An 8,873-nucleotide genomic window follows, 5' to 3' on the forward strand; every position below is an offset into this window, starting at 1 on the left:
TAAATGTTTTTTGAGTGTAGCATCAAATGTTTGTCTATTATTCCTATAGTCTTACAGCAGATTCCCAAAATCTCAGGACCAACAGTATGACTGGAGTTTTAACTTTCCAAGAGCCACTCGCTGCTGTGGTGGAGGGAGATGCTACTCAGCTGCAGAGAGCCCTCTGGGCCTTTGTTTGCACTGCAATCAAGAACAAATAGTCTGTGTCTTGTTTAGCATGGACCCGCCTGTAGGAGAGAGCTGATTACTCACACAGAAGTGAGATGACCAAACACAATCTGAACCCTCTGCAGTGGAAACTCAACTGCCCTGGCAGCGCCTCGGACTCTTGCAAACATCATCCAAGAGGGAAATGTTGTAATTATGTCCACTGCAAAAAAGACGCAGCAATTGGGCCAGCGGTGTCGTTTCATGCCAGCACTGTGAGCAGATGTTGGAGTGTTTGGAGAGTTTCTTTTGCTTTACAGCTTTATGGGTCTTCAGGCAAATAAAACTCCATTTAACAGAAATGGCAGGGGTAATGCAAGAGGCAGCGAGTTGCACGAGTTGTGGTTCCACTCATTATTAGTTATGCAAGCACACTCACTAATATGATGTAACAACATGCGCTGTAGTTTTAAGAAACTTTACCAGAGATTTTATGTTACACTTCAGGAAATAGCCATTAAGTGTATACTGTTGGATTCACAGCTTGTCAGGCAAAAACACAATTTTTGTAGTTTTTCCTCTGTACACAACGACAGTGGATTTTAAATCAAACAGTCAAGGTGTGACTGAAGTGTGGATTTTAGCTTTAAGAAAAATGTGCATGTGCCTTTTAGGAATCACAGTCCTTTGTATACACAGCCTCCCCTTTTTTTCAGACGCTCAACATTAATAGGATAGACTAAGAAACATTTAGGAAGGAATGTTTTTACACCTTGTTGTAGACGCTCAGCATTTCCACTGGTTAGATGGTTTTCACTTGGTTAGATATTGTGAAGTTGTTTTTCTTAATCATGGAATAATTCTGTCATCGTTGCACTTTAGCTGTGGTGTTTGGTCTTTCAGACTTTTGGTGTTGCTGAGCTGGCCATTGCATTTCATTTTTTTTTTAACAATGAACCACATCGTTGATTTTCGTCTGTCCTAAAGTTTTTACTGTCTCTTTGATAGGTGTATTTTGGTGTTTCAGCCTACTAACGGCGTCCTTCATCTGCACCGACATGTTCTTGGGCCTCATATTTAAAATTACATTGAAAAACTGTAAAATATTAATTTTACTTTGTATAAACATTGGTATGTATAAAAAGTTAACAAACATTTTTTTCTCAAACCCCTGAATTAAAGAATAAAGTCTATATTTAATCATAACAAGAAAATAAAAGAAAACTGCGCCTCTGTCCAACAAATTCTGGACCTAACTGTATGCACATTCTTTAAAGACTTCCAGCTTAATTTTTTGACCTGATATCAGCCAACATTTACCCTTCTTGCACTTATTAAAGTTTAAGTAAAGTTTACACTCCTTAAAAAACTTTTACTTTAGCTAAAATTTCAAATTATTTTTGCATTTCCTTGTTACTCACTCTCCACGAGGATTTTTTTTTTTTTTTTTTTACCTTATTTCGGATAATAGATGAACAGATGAGCAGTTATATTTCAGGCACACACAAAAATTGTAAATACCTTGTTGATAATTGCATCATTCATGTTTTACATAAGAAAACTCTTATGGATTCAGACTTTTCTGCCATTCTCTCTCTAACTCACAATACCTGGAAATAAAAACTAAAATTTAAACAGCCATTTATTGATTTTATTTTTTATCTTAAGCCAGATTTCAGTTCTTTTACCCACTTTTATCACCTTTGGTGCACTTGCTGTTTGCACGTTGTGAATGTCTGACACAACCGTGTCAGCTGGTTTCACTCTTGTTGTTAATTAGCTATGAACTGTGTTTAGTAGCAGCATGTATGATGTTAGTACGAGGCTGCCACCCTCAAGCAGCACACTGGCTTTGAGGACATTAGGAGCTTGGTAAGAAAGCAAATGAAGGGCCGAACTGACAAGTTCTCCATCAGTGTGAAATCTCATCGCACAACGCACAAACACAATGAGACAGCAGCTCCTCCTGCCCCTGCTGCACAGCTCTGCCATATGCACATTCCCCACATCCACGAGAATAATCCAAATTAAAAGCAATTAGAGCTGAAGCCAATACGTGGAGTGGGCAAGTCCTTGGTTATGTTTTTACGTAATGAGCCAGTTCGTCCAATCTGTCGTACTTTGTGGCTATTTATGTTTTTATTATTAGCTGCTATGATTTATTGGACAGTTCATGTAGTAATTTTCTATCTTTGTGGCCATCTGGTCATAGTCACTTCAACATGTTGAATTTCACAAGTGTGCATTACAGGTCTACAAAATTAGTTTGACCAAAAAATGCCATGTCTGCTACTACAAACTCACCTCAGTGAGTGGAAAATACACATAGGATGGAAGTGGAAAAGTTAGCTCTTAACTTGCAGCATCCTGCTGCAACACATATGTTTTGAGGGTTTTTTTATATTCATGCTTACAGTGTCATTGAGTAATACTATTTTTTTTTTAATATATATAAGTCCACAAGTCCACACTGTCCTTCTCCAGTCTTCATCCTCTAAAGCTCATAGGGTTTGTATAGATCTGTTACCTGCTGCACTGTTCTGTGAGTAAACGCTGCCTTGCTCAGGAGTCCTCCCTGCACACAGTTTGCACCCAGCTTCCAAAGTGTGTTGTCACCCGAGTGTGCAGTGTTATCGGGTGTGAGCGGCACCACATTATGGCTATGCTTGAGAAGTAGCACGCCATTAGGAATATATTACACAACCAGGGGCTCCACCAAGGGGGAGGGAACTGGCCACCCCAGTGCCCCCCAGCAAGACTGTTCTATGTTGGTAATAGTTTTTTTTTTTTAATTTTTAATAATTTTAATAAACATGAGTACAATGAGTTTGGATTTCAAAATCTTATTTGGTTTTCATATGTACCTATTTTCAGTGACATCAACTTTTAACTAGGCATGTCATTCTTTTCTTTCTCTCTTTTTTTGCCATATTTTTTTCAAGTAACCTAAATCTGACAACAGCATAATAAAACAAGAAATTCTGTTTTTGCTGTTCCACGTCGATATTTTTAGTGGCCCCCGTATGGCCAACCCAATGGAAAAATTGTGGAGGCGCCCCTGTACGCAACACTTTGTGTGCAGGTCACAAGAAATTGTAGTTTTCCTTTTGTGATTAAAGTTCAACCCTGACTTTTTAATGCAAATAAGAATCAATCAATAATATTCTTATTCTAAACATTTGTTGTCTTTCTAATGATTTCTATTACTTTTGGGGTTTGAATGGTTTACAAATCACTGTGTTCTTTTTTTATTTGTGTTCAGCAGTTTCCCAACTTGTTTGGAAATTGAGTTGTGTGATTTCCTTTCGCTGGCTTATTGGCTCTCCAGCTCAAATGTAAAACTGACTCTTTTTCAATGTCTGTGTGTGCCAGTTAATAAGTCCAGATCAAAGAAGAGTTCAGAGAAGCTGATCTTCGACTGCAGCCAGGGGAAGGACAAAACGAAGCAAATGTTTCTCAAGGTTAGTGTGAAAACCACAGGGGCAGCAATTCCACTTAAAAAGGACAATGAGAGGCAAACACACCTGTGGCAATGATCCCTAACTGCATCGTCAGGCACACATGCATAGGCCCACACTGACAGAATACACTCAGTATAACATGCTACATGCATTTGTCTTTCTTCCAATATTTATAAATAACATTGCAGATTTATCAAGTAAAATAGTTTACAGTGCATTTTGAAAAGTTTTTGCAAAAACTTCAGTAAGAAAACTTTTAGCACTTTAGCACTCAGCAACAAATATAACTCTACTGAGAGAAATTAGCTGATTAGCATATGTACTATACATCAGCCTGTCCCAAACTATAGCGTAAAAGCTGTTTCTATACCAGAAAAGGTGTAAATGTGCATTTTTAGTCTTATTTGGGGCTGTCTGGCAAACTGAGCATGATGGAAAAACTACAATTCATCATTTTTACACTTTTCTTTTGCATAGATGAAAGCACTTTATTATATAATTCCTCTGGAGTTAAATTGAATTTCAGTCTATTTCGGACATTGTCATGCGGTTATACTTACATGTTGGAATAAGGACAAAACAGAGAAGACGATAAGATGCAGCTCTGTGTGAGTCTAACAGTTACTTCAAACAGATAGGCCAAAACAGCTCAATAGAAGTGGAAAGATTCCTGAATCACTTTGTTAGTTATAAAAATGTTCATATGCGTATATGAACATCAATTTAAAAGTCTTTGTCAGGGAGAAGTTTTTAGTCTTCATCACATTTCCTTGCCATTGCTTCATGTTAAATGCAGTGGCTCTGTGGTGTGGTGGTTTACACAAAAAGCAAAAGCTTTCTGGCTTTAGATTGTGACGAGACACAAACCCAGCGATTGGGGGGGACAAGCCCAGTGTCCATCTCCAGCCCAGATTATTGGGAGGGTTACATCAGGAAGGACGTGCAGTGTATCATCTGTGCCACATCAAACAAGCAGATCTGCTGTGGTGACTCCTTGGAAAATAAGGGAGCGGCTGAAACTACCTACCAACTTTATATTTTATGGCTTGACCTCAAGTACTTGATAAAAAAGAAAAAAGTGTTATTTCACAAAATTGCAACTATTTCCTTTAAAATTAGAAAGAACTGTGCCAAGGAAAAACTGCATTTACCCATAGACTTGTTGAAGTTTCCTGATCCAATATTAAATTTAGAAAACTTTATAAATAGTATCCTAACGGTTATTAATAAGGATAGAGAGCATTATTTAAAATATTTACAGTAATGTAAGGGAACGGTGGCAGAGGATGGTGAAGAGACTCGAAAAAGTGAGAAAACCAGAGAAGAGGTTATACTCAGGTGCTGAGATGAGCATATATGGACAAGCATGCAGGATTCATTTTTTCTCTCACCTCTATGTCAAAGTGGGCCTAAGCAAACAGAGGATGAGCCTGACTGGAGGGAAAGCAAGGGAAGGCAAACAGTGACTGGTCAAAGCCAGGAGGCATGCGGGAGCATTAAGGTCGCCTCAGTGCTGAAATCTCAGATCCACTAGCTCTGGAGAAAACTCCCCACCCTATAGACATCCACAGGCTGTCAGTGCTTTAACTGAAGCCCTGCACTGGAAGTACTGGTTTATAAATGTGTTTTACATATTGACTAAAACAATTAATTTACTCTCCAAAAATCTCCCTCTCCATGATAATCATTAGGTAGTTTATCTTTTAATTATTTTTTTAATCTGAATACATTTCATCCTTATCACACGTGTCCATATGAAGCATACAAAGCTTATATTCAGTTAAATTAATTTCAAAGTGCTAATTAAAAACAACAGTTCCCTCAAAACACTTTATATTGTAAGGTGGAAGACCCTACAAAGAAAACTGAGAAAACCCCAACAATTATATGACCCCCAGTGAGTAAGTGGTTTGGCAACAGTGGGAAGGAAAAACTCTCTTTTAACAGGAAGAAAACTCTGGCAGAACCAGGCTCAGGGAGGGGCGGCCATCTGCCACGATCAGTTGGGTGTGAGGGGAGGAAGACATGACAACTATGACTACTTATGGCAGCATTAGACTCTTTAGTGTGTTTTTCACAGTTGGAAAGTTACATTGCTTCTGTCTGTCTTAATACAGAAGTCAGCTAACCTAATCAATAAACCAAAATGAAGAATATATGTACAGCCCTGAAGTCATTTTTGAGCAGAAGAAATTTCTATAATGAAAAACATTCAAAAGTAAAAGTGCAGTTCAAACAGATATTGAAGGTGATCATCTCTCAGTTGATTTTCACGAGTTGTGCCAATGATGGCGAGAAAATGAAATCAAAAGCCAGTGAACAGCTTGTTATACAATAAGCAAATGGGTTAAAATATGCAAAACACTTTTTATACTCCTCTAAGCTTTCTCGAGATTCAAAGCTGAGACAATACAAGTTTAAATCTTTTTTCTCAGGTTTGCTTGAATTGCACCTGCATTTCATCCTTTGAGGATTGAAGGGGGAGGGGGGTCTGGGAGGGGATCTAAAGCGCAATAGAGATCAATGTTAATTCACAGTCCTGCTGACCCACACCAGGAAATGGCCTGGTGTGACAGTTAGCACCAGGTGGGGTGTTGGAGGAGAAGAGACAGGCGCCAAATGGGACACTAGGACTGTGGGAAATAACACTGGTTATTATGACACCTCTGACTTTTACACCATTTCTACCTCGGCTAATATACAAAGGGGTTCCTCTTTTTAAATGACTAAATAACTAATAGAAAAGGAAGTTATAACTGAATGAAATGCTTTGCACTTGTAGATAAAAGAGACCACATTCACAGCACAGAAGCTTGACTTTATGATGACCTTCCACACCGAGCTGATTGACTTGACTAGAATTTAATGCTGCGTCTTCAACTTTTCTATTAAACAGACAATCCCTGAGATCCCTGAGAAGAGCAGGAAAGCAGATATTTACGTCAGTCTTCTGATACAAAGATACACCCTTTCTTTAACCAACGTGGTTTCCACATAAAGGTTGGTAAGTGACATGGAAAGTTTAACCTTTGTCTGTGAGATCTTTTTTTGTTTTTTAGTAACATTCATATTCATTGAGCCGACACAAGCTGAAGAAGTCTTTCAGCTTCTCTGTTTAACCTGAGTGGGATTTGTTTTTCTCTGCTTGCTGTGAACTCTGGTCCAGACTGCTGGACACAGAGTCAGACTCACTGTGCTGGCAGGAGGAATGAGGCGCCCAAGATTTGGTTAGTAACACAAGCCAACCGCAACACAACACCACAGAGCTATACTGGAAGCTAACACGTGGGTGCCACAAACTATCTGCTTTTATCATTTGTTTTTATCTTATTTGTTATTTCTTGGATGCCACCATGGCAACGGCAGTATATAGTAGTTATTTGTGAGGGTGACACTGCTGTACTAAATGGATGCAAATCACTTTTTCATTTAGTGAGTTATCAGTGACTGTGTTTTTTCCTTTCTTGTTCTACCGTAGGTCCTTCCAGGCATCGGCTCCAAGCAGGAGGAGAGAAGCCAGCCCAGCCTATCGAAACAACGGAAAAGTGTCCAGGTTCACAGACCCTCGCATCCCCAACACCTAAGCAGGGTGTCAGGTGCATGAAAGCAAATATGAAAAACAAAAACTGTTTAGACCAATGTTCATGTGTGAGTGTTTTCTGGGCAGCCAGCAGAGTTTTGAGACTTGGGTCTGTGACACAGGAGCCTTCAGTGATTCACTTTTCAAAAGGTAAAGGTTCTCAAAGTGAATTGTTTTCTTCAGGATTCAAGATTCTGTCACTTTTAAATGTAATATATTGTTTTCCCTTTTTTTATATGATTAAGTTGAGCTTTGGAGAAACGATACAGAAAAAATGTTTAAAATATCCACTTTTTTATATATATATTTTTTTATTTATATATTTATATATAGATGTGTGTGTGTGTATATGTATTATATCCACATAACAATATTCTTTACTTTTGTGTCAGTTTTTTTTTTTTATAAAAACGTTCATCTACACTCACTGGCTTTTTTAAGTTTTAGTAAAATGATTAAGGATGTTGTTGTTGCACTGTGTGTACATTTGTCTAGATCTCTCATTCATTCATCACTGAGATTAAATTTGATTGGATAGAAGTGAGCTGGGGCTCTAAAGGTCAAGATGTGCCTGAGATGATTGCACTATATACAGTACAGCCTGGAAAACATTCACAGTGTTGAATACTTACATGCTATATATTTTTTTAAATACATTTTTAAGATTTTCAGTCAAATTTTTTTCCGTTTGTCATTGTGGTCTATTGTATGAAGATTTTGAATAAGGATGTACATGACAAACTGTAGAACAAGTGAAGTGCTGTGAATACTTTCCACATGCACTGTACATTATAAATAATAATAAAAAATAAATGACATAAAAGTGAATGAGTAAGACATTGTCCCACAAGCCACAAGACAAAAATAAAATATACACTAAAATATTGACTATAACGAAACATCACTTCAGACCTTTTTTCTTTGAGGAAATGTGTACTACATTTCCTTAAAGAAAAAAAAAACTCTCCATAAGAGATTTAGAGTTGTGAAACTTAGACTAGTTCAGTCAAAATAATTGGAGTTAGTATTATTAATTTTTAATTTATGTGGATTTGTGCACTTTTATTTGAATTGTTGTGTGTGTGGATCACTGTGTTGTTCATTTTAATTGTTTATCTTTGTTCCTTCCTTTTTTTTGTTGATTTGTTTATGTTGAAAAGTTAAAAAAAAAAAAAAAAACAGCAACACAGAACTGAAAAGGTTTCAAGCTGTAGCTCAGAAATAATTCTCAAAAATCGGGCTGCCATCAGTTTACAATAAAAGTGAAAGAATTACTAAAACTAAAGCGTGGATCTTGTGAAGGCCAGCTATGGTCAGCGATTTGCTTTCTGCAGGTGTGGCTTTGATCTAAGTGTCAGTGTTTACAGGTTGACGTAATAAAGAAGGTCAAACTGCTTTATTCAAAACGCTGTCATCCTGTGGGCCTCAATGATATGGCCGCTTTCAGCCAATCTGCAACAAGTCTGCAAAGATCAAAGAGGAGATGAGCCAACCACCTCCCCTCCAAACACCCATCCTCAGCTGGAGCTTCTCTTTAGCCTTTATATGCAGGAGCTGTGAGTGACGTTCAGCTTCCTCGGACAGAAGTTGTTTTTCTAACTGCACAAGGAGACGAAAGAGATTCTGGAGCAGCTTTAAGGTTCTTCAGTAAGCTACGAATTTCAGCCCTGGAGGTACTGGACAGA

This window comes from Pelmatolapia mariae, linkage group LG13 (genome assembly GCF_036321145.2).
Source record: "Pelmatolapia mariae isolate MD_Pm_ZW linkage group LG13, Pm_UMD_F_2, whole genome shotgun sequence".
NCBI lineage: Eukaryota > Metazoa > Chordata > Actinopteri > Cichliformes > Cichlidae > Pelmatolapia > Pelmatolapia mariae.